This window comes from Hemitrygon akajei, chromosome 20 (genome assembly GCF_048418815.1).
Source record: "Hemitrygon akajei chromosome 20, sHemAka1.3, whole genome shotgun sequence".
Lineage (NCBI taxonomy): Eukaryota > Metazoa > Chordata > Chondrichthyes > Myliobatiformes > Dasyatidae > Hemitrygon > Hemitrygon akajei.
The window spans coordinates 13314375-13329130 of record NC_133143.1 but is presented as its reverse complement, the minus strand read 5'-3'; the positions used below and the strand labels follow the sequence as shown (position 1 = coordinate 13329130).

Below are 14756 nucleotides of genomic sequence, written 5' to 3'. Positions count from 1 at the left end.
GAGTGTGTCTGTGAGTTCGGGAGAGGGTGACAGCACTCAGACAGGGTGTGTGTGTGTGTCTGTGAGTTTGGGAGAGGGTGACAGGTCACTCAGACAGGGTGTGAGTGTGTCTGTGAGTTCGGGAGAGGGTCACAGCACTCAGACAGGGTGTGAGTGTGTCTGTGAGTTCGGAGAGGGTGACAGCACTCAGACAGGGTGTGAGTGTGTCTGTGCTTTCGGAGAGGGTGATAGCACTCAGACAGGGTGTGAGTGTGTCTGTGAGTTCGGAGAGGGTGACAGCACTCAGACAGGGTGTGAGTGTGTCTGTGAGTTCGGGAGAGGGTGACAGGGCTCTCAGACAGGGTGTGAGTGTGTCTGAGTTCGGGAGAGTGTCACAGGGCACTCAGTCAGGGTGTGAGTGTGTCTGTGAGTTCGGGAGAGAGTGTCAGGGCACTCAGACAGGGTGTGAGTGTGTCTGTGAATTCGGGAGAGGGTGACAGGGCACTCAGACAGGGTGTGTGTGTGTGTGAGTTCGGGAGAGGGTGACAGGGCACTCAGACAGGGTGTGAGTGTGTATCTGAGTTCGGGAGAGTGTGACAAGGCACTCAGACGGGGTGTGAGTGTGTGTGTGAGTTCGGGAGAGGGTAACAGGGCCCTCAGACAGGGTGTGAGTGTGTCTGTGTGATCGTGAGAGGGTGACAGTGCACCCAGACAGGGTGTGAGTGTGTCTGTGAGTTCGGGAGAGGGTGACAGGACACTCAGAGCGGGTGTGAGTGTGTCTGTGAGTTCGGGAGAGGGTGACGGGGCTCTCAGACAGGGTGTGAGTGTGTCTGTGAGTTTGGGAGAGGGTGACAGGGCACCCAGACAGGGTGTGAGTGTCTGTGTGAGTTCGGTAGAGGGTAACAGTGCCCTCAGACAGGGTGTGAGTGTGTCTGTGAAATCGGGAGAGGGTGACAGTGCACCCAGACAGGGTGTGAGTGTGTCTCTGAGTTCGGGAGAGGGTGACAGGGCACTCAGAGCGGGTGTGCGTGTGTCTGTGAGTTTGGTAGAGGGTGACAGGACTCAGACAGGGTGTGAGTGTGTCTGTGAGTTCGGGAGAGGGTGACAGCACTCAGACAGGGTGTGAGTGTGTCTGTGAGTTCGGGAGAGGGTGACAGGGCACTTAGACAGGGTGTGAGTGTGTCTCTGAGTTCGGGAGCGTGTGACAGGGCACTCAGACAGGGTGTGAGTGTGTCTGTGAGTTCGGGAGAGGGTGACAGGGCACTCAGACAGGGTGTGAGTGTGTCTCTGAGTTCGGGAGCGTGTGACAGGGCACTCAGACAGGGTGTGAGTGTGTCTGTGAGTTCGGGAGAGGGTGACAGGGCACTCAGACAGGGATTGAGTGTGTCTGTGAGTTCGGGAGAGGGTGACAGCACTCAGACAGGGTGTGAGTGTGTCTGTGAGTTTGGGAGAGCGTGACAGGGCACTCAGACAGGGTGTGAGTGTGTCTGTGATTTCGGGAGAGGGTGACAGGGCACTCAGACAGGGATTGAGTGTGTCTGTGAGTTTGGGAGAGGATGACAGGGCACTCAGACAGGGTGTGAGTGTGTCTGTGAGTTCGGGAGAGTGTCACAGGGCACTCAGACAGGGTGTGAGTGTGTCTGTGAGTTCGTGAGAGGGTGACAGGGCACTCAGACAGGGTGTGAGTGTGTCTGTGATTTCGGGAGAGGCTGACAGCACTCAGACAGGGTGTGAGTGTGTCTGTGATTTCAGGAGACGGTGACAGCACTCAGACAGGGTGTGTGTGTGTCTGTGAGTTTGGTTGAGGGTGACAGCACTCAGACAGGGTGTGAGTGTGTCTGTGAGTTCGGGAGAGGGTGACAGGGCACTCAGACAGGGATTGAGTGTGTCTGTGAGTTCGGGAGAGGGTGACAGCACTCAGACAGGGTGGGAGTGTGTCTGTGAGTTCGGGAGAGGGTGACAGCACTCAGACAGGGTGTGAGTGTGACTGTGAGTTCGGGAGAGGGTGACAGGCCACTCAGACACGGTGTGAGTGTGACTGTGAGTTCGGGAGAGGATGACAGCACTCAGACAGGGTGTGAGTGTGTCTGTGAGTTCGGGAGAGGGTGACAGCACTCAGACAGGGTGTGAGTGTGTCTGTGAGTTCGGGAGAGGGTGACAGCGCTCAGACAGGGTGTGAGTGTGTCTGTGAGTTCGGGAGAGTGTGACAGGGCATCAGACAGGGTGTGAGTGTGTCTGTGAGTTCGGGAGAGGGTGACAGCGCTCAGACAGGGTGTGAGTGTGTCTGTGAGTTCGGGAGAGTGTCATAGGGCATCAGACAGGGTGTGAGTGTGTCTGTGAGTTCGGGAGAGGTTGACAGGGCACTCAGACAGGGTGTGAGTGTGTCTGTGAGTTCGGGAGAGGGTGACAGGGCTCTCAGGCAGGGTGTGAGTGTGTCTGTGAGTTCGGGAGAGGGTGACAGGGCGCTCAGGCAGTGTGTGAGTGTGTCTGTGAGTTCGGGAGAGGGTGACAGGGCACTCAGACAGGGTGTGAGTGTGTCTGTGAGTTCGGGAGAGGGTGACAGCGCTCAGACAGGGTGTGAGTGTGTCTGTGAGTTCGGGAGAGGGTCACAGGGCACTCAGACAGGGTGTGAGTGTGTCTGTGAGTTCGGGAGAGGGTGACAGGCCACTCAGACAGGGTGTGAGTGTGTCTGTGAGTTCGGGAGAGGGTGACAGGGCTCTCAGACAGGGTGTGAGTGTGTCTGAGTTCGGGAGAGTGTCACAGGGCACTCAGTCAGGGTGTGAGTGTGTCTGTGAGTTCGGGAGAGAGTGTCAGGGCACTCAGACAGGGTGTGAGTGTGTCTGTGAGTTTGGCAGAGGGTGACAGGGCACTCAGACAGTGTGTGTGTGTGTCTGTGAGTTCGTGAGAGGGTGACAGGGCACTCAGACAGGGTGTGAGTGTGTCTCTGAGTTCGGGAGAGTGTGACAGGGCACTCAGACAGGGTATGAGTGTGTCTGTGAGTTCGCGAGAGGGTGACAGGGCACTCAGACAGGCTGTGAGTGTGTCTCTGAGTTCGGGAGCGTGTGACAGGGCACTCAGACAGGGTGTGAGTGTGTCTGTGAGTTCGGGAGAGGGTGACAGGGCACTTAGACAGGGTGTGAGTGTGTCTCTGAGTTCGGGAGCGTGTGACAGGGCATCAGACAGGGTGTGAGTGTGTCTGTGAGTTCGGGAGAGGGTGACAGCGCTCAGACAGGGTGTGAGTGTGTCTGTGAGTTCGGGAGAGTGTCATAGGGCATCAGACAGGGTGTGAGTGTGTCTGTGAGTTCGGGAGAGTGTCATAGGGCATCGGACAGGGTGTGAGTGTGTCTGTGAGTTCGGGAGAGGTTGACAGGGCACTCAGACAGGGTGTGAGTGTGTCTGTGAGTTCGGGAGAGGGTGACAGGGCACTTAGACGGTGTGAGTGTGTCTCTGAGTTCGGGAGAGGGTGACAGCGCTCAGACAGGGTGTGAGTGTGTCTGTGAGTTCGGGAGAGTGTCATAGGGCATCAGACAGGGTGTGAGTGTGTCTGTGAGTTCGGGAGAGTGTCATAGGGCATCAGACAGGGTGTGAGTGTGTCTGTGAGTTCGGGAGAGGTTGACAGGGCACTCAGACAGGGTGTGAGTGTGTCTGTGAGTTCGGGAGAGGGTGACAGGGCTCTCAGGCAGGGTGTGAGTGTGTCTGTGAGTTCGGGAGAGGGTGACAGGGCGCTCAGGCAGTGTGTGAGTGTGTCTGTGAGTTCGGGAGAGGGTGACAGGGCACTCAGACAGGGTGTGAGTGTGTCTGTGAGTTCGGGAGAGGGTGACAGCGCTCAGACAGGGTGTGAGTGTGTCTGTGAGTTCGGGAGAGGGTCACAGGGCACTCAGACAGGGTGTGAGTGTGTCTGTGAGTTCGGGAGAGGGTGACAGGCCACTCAGACAGGGTGTGAGTGTGTCTGTGAGTTCGGGAGAGGGTGACAGGGCTCTCAGACAGGGTGTGAGTGTGTCTGAGTTCGGGAGAGTGTCACAGGGCACTCAGTCAGGGTGTGAGTGTGTCTGTGAGTTCGGGAGAGAGTGTCAGGGCACTCAGACAGGGTGTGAGTGTGTCTGTGAGTTCGGGAGAGGGTGACAGGGCACTCAGACAGGGTGTGAATGTGTCTGTGAGTTCGGGAGAGTGTCACAGGGCACTCAGTCAGGTTGTGAGTGTGTCTATGTGTTTGGGAGAGGGTGACAGGGCATCAGACAGTGTGTGTGTGTGTCTGTGAGTTCGTGAGAGGGTGACAGGGCACTCAGACAGGGTGTGAGTGTGTCTCTGAGTTCGGGAGAGTGTGACAGGGCACTCAGACAGGGTATGAGTGTGTCTGTGAGTTCGCGAGAGGGTGACAGGGCACTCAGACAGGCTGTGAGTGTGTCTCTGAGTTCGGGAGCGTGTGACGGCACTCAGACAGGGTGTGAGTGTGTCTGTGAGTTCGGGAGAGGGTGACAGGGCACTTAGACAGGGTGTGAGTGTGTCTCTGAGTTCGGGAGCGTGTGACAGGGCACTCAGACAGGGTGTGAGTGTGTCTGTGAGTTTGGTTGAGGGTGACAGCACTCAGACAGGGTGTGAGTGTGTCTGTGAGTTTGGGAGAGGGTGACAGGGCACTCAGACAGGGATTGAGTGTGTCTGTGAGTTCGGGAGAGGGTGACAGCACTCAGACAGGGTGTGTGTGTGTCTGTGAGTTCGGGAGAGGGTGACAGGGCATCAGACAGGGTGTGAGTGTGTCTGTGAGTTCGGGAGAGGGTGACAGCGCTCAGACAGGGTGTGAGTGTGTCTGTGAGTTCGGGTGAGGGTGACAGGGCATCAGACAGGGTGTGAGTGTGTCTGTGAGTTCGGGAGAGGGTGACATCACTCAGACAGGGTGTGAGTGTGTCTGTGAGTTTGGGAGAGTGTGACAGGGCACTCAGACAGGGTGTGAGTGTGTCTGTGAGTTCGGAGAGGGTCACAGCACTCAGACAGGGTGTGAGTGCGTCTGTGAGTTCGGGAGAGGGTGACAGGGCACTCAGACAGGGTGTGAGTGTGTCTGTGAGTTCGGGAGAGGGTGACAGGGCACTCTGACAGGGTGTGAGTGTGTCTGTGAGTTCGGGAGAGGGTGACAGGGCACTCAGACAGGGTGTGAGTGTGTCTGTGAGTTCGGAGAGGGTCACAGCACTCAGACAGGGTGTGAGTGCGTCTGTGAGTTCGGGAGAGGGTGACAGGGCACTCAGACAGGGTGTGAGTGTGTCTGTGAGTTCGGGAGAGGGTGACAGGGCACTCTGACAGGGTGTGAGTGTGTCTGTGAGTTCGGGAGAGGGTGACAGGGCACTCAGACAGGGTGTGAGTGTGTCTGTGAGTTCGGGAGAGGGTGACAGGGCACTCAGACAGGGTGTGAGTGTCTCTGTGAGTTCGGGTGAGGGTGACAGCACTCAGACAGGGTGTGAGTGTGTCTGTGAGTTCGGGAGAGGGTGACAGCGCTCAGACAGGGTGTGAGTGTGTCTGTGAGTTCGGGTGAGGGTGACAGGGCATCAGACAGTGTGTGAGTGTGTCTGTGAGTTTGTGAGAGGGTGACAGCACTCAGACAGGGTGTGAGTGTGTCTGTGAGTTCGGGAGAGGCTGTCAGGGCACTCAGACAGGGTGTGAGTGTGTCTGTGAGTTTGGGAGAGGGTGACAGCACTCAGACAGGGTGTGAGTGTGTCTGTGAGTTCTGGAGAGTGTGACAGGGCACTCGGACACGGTGTGAGTGTGTCTATGAGTTCGGGAGAGGGTGACAGGGCATCAGACAGGGTGTGAGTGTGTCTGTGAGTTCGGGAGAGGGTGACAGCGCTCAGACAGGGTGTGAGTGTGTCTGTGAGTTCGGGTGAGGGTGACAGGGCATCAGACAGGGTGTGAGTGTGTCTGTGAGTTCGGGAGAGGGTGACAGCACTCAGACAGGGTGTGAGTGTGTCTGTGAGTTTGGGAGAGTGTGACAGGGCACTCAGACAGGGTGTGAGTGTGTCTGTGAGTTTGGGAGAGGGTGACAGCACTCAGACAGGGTGTGAGTGTGTCTGTGAGTTCTGGAGAGTGTGACAGGGCACTCGGACACGGTGTGAGTGTGTCTATGAGTTCGGGAGAGGGTGACAGGGCATCAGACAGGGTGTGAGTGTGTCTGTGAGTTCGGGAGAGGGTGACAGCGCTCAGACAGGGTGTGAGTGTGTCTGTGAGTTCGGGTGAGGGTGACAGGGCATCAGACAGGGTGTGAGTGTGTCTGTGAGTTCGGGAGAGGGTGACAGCACTCAGACAGGGTGTGAGTGTGTCTGTGAGTTTGGGAGAGTGTGACAGGGCACTCAGACAGGGTGTGAGTGTGTCTGTGAGTTCGGAGAGGGTCACAGCACTCAGACAGGGTGTGAGTGCGTCTGTGAGTTCGGGAGAGGGTGACAGGGCACTCAGACAAGGTGTGAGTGTGTCTGTGAGTTCGGGAGAGGGTGACAGGGCACTCTGACAGGGTGTGAGTGTGTCTGTGAGTTCGGGAGAGGGTGACAGGGCACTCAGACAGGGTGTGAGTGTGTCTGTGAGTTCGGAGAGGGTCACAGCACTCAGACAGGGTATCATTGTGTCTGTGAGTTCGGGAGAGGGTGACAGGGCTCTCAGACAGGGTGTGAGTGTGTCTGTGAGTTCGGGAGAGGGTGACAGGCCACTCAGACAGGGTGTGAGTGTGTCTGTGAGTTTGGGAGAGGGTGACAGCACTCAGACAGGGTGTGAGTGTGTCTGTGAGTTCTGGAGAGTGTGACAGGGCACTCGGACACGGTGTGAGTGTGTCTATGAGTTCGGGAGAGGGTGACAGGGCATCAGACAGGGTGTTAGTGTGTCTGTGAGTTCGGGAGAGGGTGACAGCGCTCAGACAGGGTGTGAGTGTGTCTGTGAGTTCGGGAGAGTGTGACAGGGCATCAGACAGGGTGTGAGTGTGTCTGTGAGTTCGGGAGAGGGTGACAGCACTCAGACAGGGTGTGAGTGTGTCTGTGAGTTTGGGAGAGTGTGACAGGGCACTCAGACAGGGTGTGAGTGTGTCTGTGAGTTCGGAGAGGGTCACAGCACTCAGACAGGGTGTGAGTGCGTCTGTGAGTTCGGGAGAGGGTGACAGGGCACTCAGACAGGGTGTGAGTGTGTCTGTGAGTTCGGGAGAGGGTGACAGGGCACTCTGACAGGGTGTGAGTGTGTCTGTGAGTTCGGGAGAGGGTGACAGGGCACTCAGACAGGGTGTGAGTGTGTCTGTGAGTTCGGAGAGGGTCACAGCACTCAGACAGGGTATCATTGTGTCTGTGAGTTCGGGAGAGGGTGACAGGGCTCTCAGACAGGGTGTGAGTGTGTCTGTGAGTTCGGGAGAGGGTGACAGGCCACTCAGACAGGGTGTGAGTGTGTCTGTGAGTTCGGGAGAGTGTGACAGGGCACTCAGACAGGGTGTGAGTGTGTCTGTGAGTTTGGTAGAGGGTGACAGCACTCAGACAAGGTGTGAGTGTGTCTGTGAGTTCGGGAGAGGGTGTCAGGGCACTCAGACAGGGTGTGAGTGTGTCTGTGAGTTCGGGAGAGGGTGACAGGGCACTCAGACAGGGTGTGAGTGTGTCTGTGAGTTCGGGAGAGGGTGACAGGGCTCTCAGACAGGGTGTGAGTGTGTCTGTGAGTTCGGAGAGGGTCACAGCACTCAGACAGGGTGTGAGTGTGTCTGTGAGTTCGGGAGAGGGTGACAGGTCACTCAGACAGGGTGTGAGTGTGTCTGTGAGTTCGGGAGAGGGTGACAGCACTCAGACAGGGTGTGTGTGTGTCTGTGAGTTTGGGAGAGGGTGACAGGTCACTCAGACAGGGTGTGAGTGTGTCTGTGAGTTCGGGAGAGGGTCACAGCACTCAGACAGGGTGTGAGTGTGTCTGTGAGTTCGGAGAGGGTGACAGCACTCAGACAGGGTGTGAGTGTGTCTGTGAGTTCGGGTGAGGGTGACAGGGCATCAGACAGGGTGTGAGTGTGTCTGTGAGTTCGGGAGAGTGTCACAGGGCACTCAGTCAGGTTGTGAGTGTGTCTATGTGTTTGGGAGAGGGTGACAGGGCATCAGACAGTGTGTGTGTGTGTCTGTGAGTTCGTGAGAGGGTGACAGGGCACTCAGACAGGGTGTGAGTGTGTCTCTGAGTTCGGGAGAGTGTGACAGGGCACTCAGACAGGGTATGAGTGTGTCTGTGAGTTCGCGAGAGGGTGACAGGGCACTCAGACAGGCTGTGAGTGTGTCTCTGAGTTCGGGAGCGTGTGACAGGGCACTCAGACAGGGTGTGAGTGTGTCTGTGAGTTCGGGAGAGGGTGACAGGGCACTTAGACAGGGTGTGAGTGTGTCTCTGAGTTCGGGAGCGTGTGACAGGGCACTCAGACAGGGTGTGAGTGTGTCTGTGAGTTTGGTTGAGGGTGACAGCACTCAGACAGGGTGTGAGTGTGTCTGTGAGTTCGGGAGAGGGTGACAGGGCACTCAGACAGGGATTGAGTGTGTCTGTGAGTTCGGGAGAGGGTGACAGCACTCAGACAGGGTGGGAGTGTGTCTGTGAGTTCGGGAGAGGGTGACAGGGCATCAGACAGGGTGTGAGTGTGTCTGTGAGTTCGGGAGAGGGTGACAGCGCTCAGACAGGGTGTGAGTGTGTCTGTGAGTTCGGGTGAGGGTGACAGGGCATCAGACAGGGTGTGAGTGTGTCTGTGAGTTCGGGAGAGGGTGACATCACTCAGACAGGGTGTGAGTGTGTCTGTGAGTTTGGGAGAGTGTGACAGGGCACTCAGACAGGGTGTGAGTGTGTCTGTGAGTTCGGAGAGGGTCACAGCACTCAGACAGGGTGTGAGTGCGTCTGTGAGTTCGGGAGAGGGTGACAGGGCACTCAGACAAGGTGTGAGTGTGTCTGTGAGTTCGGGAGAGGGTGACAGGGCACTCTGACAGGGTGTGAGTGTGTCTGTGAGTTCGGGAGAGGGTGACAGGGCACTCAGACAGGGTGTGAGTGTGTCTGTGAGTTCGGAGAGGGTCACAGCACTCAGACAGGGTATCATTGTGTCTGTGAGTTCGGGAGAGGGTGACAGGGCTCTCAGACAGGGTGTGAGTGTGTCTGTGAGTTCGGGAGAGGGTGACAGGCCACTCAGACAGGGTGTGAGTGTGTCTGTGAGTTTGGGAGAGGGTGACAGCACTCAGACAGGGTGTGAGTGTGTCTGTGAGTTCTGGAGAGTGTGACAGGGCACTCGGACACGGTGTGAGTGTGTCTATGAGTTCGGGAGAGGGTGACAGGGCATCAGACAGGGTGTTAGTGTGTCTGTGAGTTCGGGAGAGGGTGACAGCGCTCAGACAGGGTGTGAGTGTGTCTGTGAGTTCGGGAGAGTGTGACAGGGCATCAGACAGGGTGTGAGTGTGTCTGTGAGTTCGGGAGAGGGTGACAGCACTCAGACAGGGTGTGAGTGTGTCTGTGAGTTTGGGAGAGTGTGACAGGGCACTCAGACAGGGTGTGAGTGTGTCTGTGAGTTCGGAGAGGGTCACAGCACTCAGACAGGGTGTGAGTGCGTCTGTGAGTTCGGGAGAGGGTGACAGGGCACTCAGACAGGGTGTGAGTGTGTCTGTGAGTTCGGGAGAGGGTGACAGGGCACTCTGACAGGGTGTGAGTGTGTCTGTGAGTTCGGGAGAGGGTGACAGGGCACTCAGACAGGGTGTGAGTGTGTCTGTGAGTTCGGAGAGGGTCACAGCACTCAGACAGGGTATCATTGTGTCTGTGAGTTCGGGAGAGGGTGACAGGGCTCTCAGACAGGGTGTGAGTGTGTCTGTGAGTTCGGGAGAGGGTGACAGGCCACTCAGACAGGGTGTGAGTGTGTCTGTGAGTTCGGGAGAGTGTGACAGGGCACTCAGACAGGGTGTGAGTGTGTCTGTGAGTTTGGTAGAGGGTGACAGCACTCAGACAAGGTGTGAGTGTGTCTGTGAGTTCGGGAGAGGGTGTCAGGGCACTCAGACAGGGTGTGAGTGTGTCTGTGAGTTCGGGAGAGGGTGACAGGGCACTCAGACAGGGTGTGAGTGTGTCTGTGAGTTCGGGAGAGGGTGACAGGGCTCTCAGACAGGGTGTGAGTGTGTCTGTGAGTTCGGAGAGGGTCACAGCACTCAGACAGGGTGTGAGTGTGTCTGTGAGTTCGGGAGAGGGTGACAGGTCACTCAGACAGGGTGTGAGTGTGTCTGTGAGTTCGGGAGAGGGTGACAGCACTCAGACAGGGTGTGTGTGTGTCTGTGAGTTTGGGAGAGGGTGACAGGTCACTCAGACAGGGTGTGAGTGTGTCTGTGAGTTCGGGAGAGGGTCACAGCACTCAGACAGGGTGTGAGTGTGTCTGTGAGTTCGGAGAGGGTGACAGCACTCAGACAGGGTGTGAGTGTGTCTGTGAGTTCGGGTGAGGGTGACAGGGCATCAGACAGGGTGTGAGTGTGTCTGTGAGTTCGGGAGAGTGTCACAGGGCACTCAGTCAGGTTGTGAGTGTGTCTATGTGTTTGGGAGAGGGTGACAGGGCATCAGACAGTGTGTGTGTGTGTCTGTGAGTTCGTGAGAGGGTGACAGGGCACTCAGACAGGGTGTGAGTGTGTCTCTGAGTTCGGGAGAGTGTGACAGGGCACTCAGACAGGGTATGAGTGTGTCTGTGAGTTCGCGAGAGGGTGACAGGGCACTCAGACAGGCTGTGAGTGTGTCTCTGAGTTCGGGAGCGTGTGACAGGGCACTCAGACAGGGTGTGAGTGTGTCTGTGAGTTCGGGAGAGGGTGACAGGGCACTTAGACAGGGTGTGAGTGTGTCTCTGAGTTCGGGAGCGTGTGACAGGGCACTCAGACAGGGTGTGAGTGTGTCTGTGAGTTTGGTTGAGGGTGACAGCACTCAGACAGGGTGTGAGTGTGTCTGTGAGTTCGGGAGAGGGTGACAGGGCACTCAGACAGGGATTGAGTGTGTCTGTGAGTTCGGGAGAGGGTGACAGCACTCAGACAGGGTGGGAGTGTGTCTGTGAGTTCGGGAGAGGGTGACAGGGCATCAGACAGGGTGTGAGTGTGTCTGTGAGTTCGGGAGAGGGTGACAGCGCTCAGACAGGGTGTGAGTGTGTCTGTGAGTTCGGGTGAGGGTGACAGGGCATCAGACAGGGTGTGAGTGTGTCTGTGAGTTCGGGAGAGGGTGACATCACTCAGACAGGGTGTGAGTGTGTCTGTGAGTTTGGGAGAGTGTGACAGGGCACTCAGACAGGGTGTGAGTGTGTCTGTGAGTTCGGAGAGGGTCACAGCACTCAGACAGGGTGTGAGTGCGTCTGTGAGTTCGGGAGAGGGTGACAGGGCACTCAGACAGGGTGTGAGTGTGTCTGTGAGTTCGGGAGAGGGTGACAGGGCACTCTGACAGGGTGTGAGTGTGTCTGTGAGTTCGGGAGAGGGTGACAGGGCACTCAGACAGGGTGTGAGTTTGTCTGTGAGTTCGGAGAGGGTCACAGCACTCAGACAGGGTGTGAGTGCTTCTGTGAGTTCGGGAGAGGGTGACAGGGCACTCAGACAAGGTGTGAGTGTGTCTGAGAGTTCGGGAGAGGGTGACAGGGCACTCTGACAGGGTGTGAGTGTGTCTGTGAGTTCGGGAGAGGGTGACAGGGCACTCAGACAGGGTGTGAGTGTGTCTGTGAGTTCGGGAGAGGGTGACAGGGCACTCAGACAGGGTGTGAGTGTCTCTGTGAGTTCGGGTGAGGGTGACAGCACTCAGACAGGGTGTGAGTGTGTCTGTGAGTTCGGGAGAGGGTGACAGCACTCAGACAGGGTGTGAGTGTGTCTGTGAGTTCGGGAGAGTGTGACAGGGCACTCAGACAGGGTGTGAGTGTGTCTGTGAGTTCGGGTGAGGGTGACAGGGCATCAGACAGTGTGTGAGTGTGTCTGTGAGTTCGGGTGAGGGTGACAGGGCATCAGACAGTGTGTGAGTGTGTCTGTGAGTTCGGGTGAGGGTGACAGGGCATCAGACAGTGTGTGAGTGTGTCTGTGAGTTCGGGAGAGTGTGACAGGGCACTCAGACAGGGTGTGAGTGTGTCTGTGAGTTCGGGTGAGGGTGACAGGGCATCAGACAGTGTGTGAGTGTGTCTGTGAGTTTGTGAGAGGGTGACAGCACTCAGACAGGGTGTGAGTGTGTCTGTGAGTTCGGGAGAGGCTGTCAGGGCACTCAGACAGGGTGTGAGTGTGTCTGTGAGTTTGGGAGAGGGTGACAGCACTCAGACAGGGTGTGAGTGTGTCTGTGAGTTCTGGAGAGTGTGACAGGGCACTCGGACACGGTGTGAGTGTGTCTGTGAGTTTGGGAGAGGGTGACAGCACTCAGACAGGGTGTGAGTGTGTCTGTGAGTTCTGGAGAGTGTGACAGGGCACTCGGACACGGTGTGAGTGTGTCTGTGAGTTCGGAGAGGGTCACAGCACTCAGACAGGGTATCATTGTGTCTGTGAGTTCGGGAGAGGGTGACAGGGCTCTCAGACAGGGTGTGAGTGTGTCTGTGAGTTCGGGAGAGGGTGACAGGCCACTCAGACAGGGTGTGAGTGTGTCTGTGAGTTTGGGAGAGGGTGACAGCACTCAGACAGGGTGTGAGTGTGTCTGTGAGTTCTGGAGAGTGTGACAGGGCACTCGGACACGGTGTGAGTGTGTCTATGAGTTCGGGAGAGGGTGACAGGGCATCAGACAGGGTGTTAGTGTGTCTGTGAGTTCGGGAGAGGGTGACAGCGCTCAGACAGGGTGTGAGTGTGTCTGTGAGTTCGGGAGAGTGTGACAGGGCATCAGACAGGGTGTGAGTGTGTCTGTGAGTTCGGGAGAGGGTGACAGCACTCAGACAGGGTGTGAGTGTGTCTGTGAGTTTGGGAGAGTGTGACAGGGCACTCAGACAGGGTGTGAGTGTGTCTGTGAGTTCGGAGAGGGTCACAGCACTCAGACAGGGTGTGAGTGCGTCTGTGAGTTCGGGAGAGGGTGACAGGGCACTCAGACAGGGTGTGAGTGTGTCTGTGAGTTCGGGAGAGGGTGACAGGGCACTCAGACAGGGTGTGAGTGTGTCTGTGAGTTCGGAGAGGGTCACAGCACTCAGACAGGGTATCATTGTGTCTGTGAGTTCGGGAGAGGGTGACAGGGCTCTCAGACAGGGTGTGAGTGTGTCTGTGAGTTCGGGAGAGGGTGACAGGCCACTCAGACAGGGTGTGAGTGTGTCTGTGAGTTCGGGAGAGTGTGACAGGGCACTCAGACTGGGTGTGAGTGTGTCTGTGAGTTTGGTAGAGGGTGACAGCACTCAGACAAGATGTGAGTGTGTCTGTGAGTTCGGGAGAGGGTGTCAGGGCACTCAGACAGGGTGTGAGTGTGTCTGTGAGTTCGGGAGAGGGTGACAGGGCACTCAGACAGGGTGTGAGTGTGTCTGTGAGTTCGGGAGAGGGTGACAGGGCTCTCAGACAGGGTGTGAGTGTGTCTGTGAGTTCGGAGAGGGTCACAGCACTCAGACAGGGTGTGAGTGTGTCTGTGAGTTCGGGAGAGGGTGACAGGTCACTCAGACAGGGTGTGAGTGTGTCTGTGAGTTCGGGAGAGGGTGACAGCACTCAGACAGGGTGTGTGTGTGTCTGTGAGTTTGGGAGAGGGTGACAGGTCACTCAGACAGGGTGTGAGTGTGTCTGTGAGTTCGGGAGAGGGTCACAGCACTCAGACAGGGTGTGAGTGTGTCTGTGAGTTCGGAGAGGGTGACAGCACTCAGACAGGGTGTGAGTGTGTCTGTGAGTTCGGGTGAGGGTGACAGGGCATCAGACAGGGTGTGAGTGTGTCTGTGAGTTCGGGAGAGTGTCACAGGGCACTCAGTCAGGTTGTGAGTGTGTCTATGTGTTTGGGAGAGGGTGACAGGGCATCAGACAGTGTGTGTGTGTGTCTGTGAGTTCGTGAGAGGGTGACAGGGCACTCAGACAGGGTGTGAGTGTGTCTCTGAGTTCGGGAGAGTGTGACAGGGCACTCAGACAGGGTATGAGTGTGTCTGTGAGTTCGCGAGAGGGTGACAGGGCACTCAGACAGGCTGTGAGTGTGTCTCTGAGTTCGGGAGCGTGTGACAGGGCACTCAGACAGGGTGTGAGTGTGTCTGTGAGTTCGGGAGAGGGTGACAGGGCACTTAGACAGGGTGTGAGTGTGTCTCTGAGTTCGGGAGCGTGTGACAGGGCACTCAGACAGGGTGTGAGTGTGTCTGTGAGTTTGGTTGAGGGTGACAGCACTCAGACAGGGTGTGAGTGTGTCTGTGAGTTCGGGAGAGGGTGACAGGGCACTCAGACAGGGATTGAGTGTGTCTGTGAGTTCGGGAGAGGGTGACAGCACTCAGACAGGGTGGGAGTGTGTCTGTGAGTTCGGGAGAGGGTGACAGGGCATCAGACAGGGTGTGAGTGTGTCTGTGAGTTCGGGAGAGGGTGACAGCGCTCAGACAGGGTGTGAGTGTGTCTGTGAGTTCGGGTGAGGGTGACAGGGCATCAGACAGGGTGTGAGTGTGTCTGTGAGTTCGGGAGAGGGTGACATCACTCAGACAGGGTGTGAGTGTGTCTGTGAGTTTGGGATAGTGTGACAGGGCACTCAGACAGGGTGTGAGTGTGTCTGTGAGTTCGGAGAGGGTCACAGCACTCAGACAGGGTGTGAGTGCGTCTGTGAGTTCGGGAGAGGGTGACAGGGCACTCAGACAGGGTGTGAGTGTGTCTGTGAGTTCGGGAGAGGGTGACAGGGCACTCTGACAGGGTGTGAGTGTGTCTGTGAGT

At 57.0% G+C, this 14756-nt stretch overlaps 1 protein-coding gene across 2 annotated transcripts in view; it reads left to right on the top strand.

Moving 5' to 3' along the window:
* tmem108 (transmembrane protein 108) overlaps positions 1-14756 on the top strand; it is a 143616-nt gene that overhangs the window by 91670 nt on the left and 37190 nt on the right. The window lies entirely within an intron of this gene.